We start from the raw sequence: 2,391 nt of genomic DNA on the forward strand, positions 1-2,391 counted from the left end.
GGAAGTGTAGTTATGAGGGAGGGGTGCTGGGAATGGAAGTGTAGTTATGAGGGAGGGGTGCTGGGAATGGAAGTGTAGTTATGAGGGAGGGGTGCTGGGAATGGAAGTGTAGTTATGAGGGAGGGGTGCTGGGAATGGAAGTGTAGTTATGAGGGAGGGGTGCTGGGAATGGAAGTGTAGTTATGAGGGAGGGGTGCTGGGAATGGAAGTGTAGTTATGAGGGAGGGGTGCTGGGAATGGAAGTGTAGTTATGAGGGAGGGGTGCTGGGAATGGAAGTGTAGTTATGAGGGAGGGGTGCTGGGAATGGAAGTGTAGTTATGAGGGAGGGGTGCTGGGAATGGAAGTGTAGTTATGAGGGAGGGGTGCTGGGAATGGAAGTGTAGTTATGAGGGAGGGGTGCTGGGAATGGAAGTGTAGTTATGAGGGAGGGGTGCTGGGAATGGAAGTGTAGTTATGAGGGAGGGGTGCTGGGAATGGAAGTGTAGTTATGAGGGAGGGGTGCTGGGAATGGAAGTGTAGTTATGAGGGAGGGGTGCTGGGAATGGAAGTGTAGTTATGAGGGAGGGGTGCTGGGAATGGAAGTGTAGTTATGAGGGAGGGGTGCTGGGAATGGAAGTGTAGTTATGAGGGAGGGGTGCTGGGAATGGAAGTGTAGTTATGAGGGAGGGGTGCTGGGAATGGAAGTGTAGTTATGAGGGAGGGGTGCTGGGAATGGAAGTGTAGTTATGAGGGAGGGGTGCTGGGAATGGAAGTGTAGTTATGAGGGAGGGGTGCTGGGAATGGAAGTGTAGTTATGAGGGAGGGGTGCTGGGAATGGAAGTGTAGTTATGAGGGAGGGGTGCTGGGAATGGAAGTGTAGTTATGAGGGAGGGGTGCTGGGAATGGAAGTGTAGTTATGAGGGAGGGGTGCTGGGAATGGAAGTGTAGTTATGAGGGAGGGGTGCTGGGAATGGAAGTGTAGTTATGAGGGAGGGGTGCTGGGAATGGAAGTGTAGTTATGAGGGAGGGGTGCTGGGAATGGAAGTGTAGTTATGAGGGAGGGGTGCTGGGAATGGAAGTGTAGTTATGAGGGAGGGGTGCTGGGAATGGAAGTGTAGTTATGAGGGAGGGGTGCTGGGAATGGAAGTGTAGTTATGAGGGAGGGGTGCTGGGAATGGAAGTGTAGTTATGAGGGAGGGGTGCTGGGAATGGAAGTGTAGTTATGAGGGAGGGGTGCTGGGAATGGAAGTGTAGTTATGAGGGAGGGGTGCTGGGAATGGAAGTGTAGTTATGAGGGAGGGGTGCTGGGAATGGAAGTGTAGTTATGAGGGAGGGGTGCTGGGAATGGAAGTGTAGTTATGAGGGAGGGGTGCTGGGAATGGAAGTGTAGTTATGAGGGAGGGGTGCTGGGAATGGAAGTGTAGTTATGAGGGAGGGGTGCTGGGAATGGAAGTGTAGTTATGAGGGAGGGGTGCTGGGAATGGAAGTGTAGTTATGAGGGAGGGGTGCTGGGAATGGAAGTGTAGTTATGAGGGAGGGGTGCTGGGAATGGAAGTGTAGTTATGAGGGAGGGGTGCTGGGAATGGAAGTGTAGTTATGAGGGAGGGGTGCTGGGAATGGAAGTGTAGTTATGAGGGAGGGGTGCTGGGAATGGAAGTGTAGTTATGAGGGAGGGGTGCTGGGAATGGAAGTGTAGTTATGAGGGAGGGGTGCTGGGAATGGAAGTGTAGTTATGAGGGAGGGGTGCTGGGAATGGAAGTGTAGTTATGAGGGAGGGGTGCTGGGAATGGAAGTGTAGTTATGAGGGAGGGGTGCTGGGAATGGAAGTGTAGTTATGAGGGAGGGGTGCTGGGAATGGAAGTGTAGTTATGAGGGAGGGGTGCTGGGAATGGAAGTGTAGTTATGAGGGAGGGGTGCTGGGAATGGAAGTGTAGTTATGAGGGAGGGGTGCTGGGAATGGAAGTGTAGTTATGAGGGAGGGGTGCTGGGAATGGAAGTGTAGTTATGAGGGAGGGGTGCTGGGAATGGAAGTGTAGTTATGAGGGAGGGGTGCTGGGAATGGAAGTGTAGTTATGAGGGAGGGGGGCTGGGAATGGAGGTGTAGTTATGATGGAGGGGTGCTGGGAATGGAGGTGCTGTTATGATGGAGGGGTGCTGGGAATGGAGGTGTAGTTATGATGGAGGGGTGCTGGGAATGGAGGTGTAGTTATGATGGAGGGGTGCTGGGAATGGAGGTGTAGTTATGATGGAAGGTTGCTTTATATTGTACAGCGCTGTGCACACTGTTGCCGCTATATAAGTCCTGTATAATAATGGGGTTATGGTGGTGGAGTTATAATGGGGGGCGCGCAGTATGGAGGGGCGCACAGTATGGAGGGGCGCGCAGTATGGAGGGGCGCGCAGTATGGAGG

The sequence above is a fragment of the Nanorana parkeri genome, unplaced genomic scaffold (assembly GCF_000935625.1).
Source record: "Nanorana parkeri isolate BGI_ZX_2015 unplaced genomic scaffold, ASM93562v1 scaffold2886, whole genome shotgun sequence".
Lineage (NCBI taxonomy): Eukaryota > Metazoa > Chordata > Amphibia > Anura > Dicroglossidae > Nanorana > Nanorana parkeri.